Raw genomic sequence first — 491 nt, 5'->3', positions numbered from 1 at the left:
ATCTAACATAATAGTGAGTCCAGTCCATAGTGGATCTAACATAATAGTGAGAGTCCAGTCCATAGTGGATCTAACATAATAGTGTGAGGGTCCAGTCCATAGTGGATCTAACATAATAGTGAGAGTCCAGTCCATAGTGGATCTAACATAATAGTGAGAGTCCAGTCCATAGTGGATCTAACATAATAGTGAGAGTCCAGTCCATAATGATCTAACATAATAGTGTGAGAGTCCAGTCCATAGTGGATCCAACATAATAGTGAGAGTCCAGTCCCATAGTGAATCTAACATAATAGTGAGAGTCCAGTCCATAGTGGATCTAGCATAATAGTGTGAGAGTCCAGTCCATAGTGGATCTAACATAATATTGTGAGAGTCCAGTCCATAGTGGATCTAACATAATATTGTGAGAGTCCAGTCCATAGTGGATCTAACATAATAGTGAGAGTCCAGTCCATAGTGGATCTAACATAATAGTGAGAGTCCAGTCC

Source organism: Entelurus aequoreus, linkage group LG17 (genome assembly GCF_033978785.1).
Source record: "Entelurus aequoreus isolate RoL-2023_Sb linkage group LG17, RoL_Eaeq_v1.1, whole genome shotgun sequence".
Lineage (NCBI taxonomy): Eukaryota > Metazoa > Chordata > Actinopteri > Syngnathiformes > Syngnathidae > Entelurus > Entelurus aequoreus.
The sequence above is the reverse complement of the archived record's forward strand: the minus strand, read 5'-3'. Positions refer to the sequence as shown.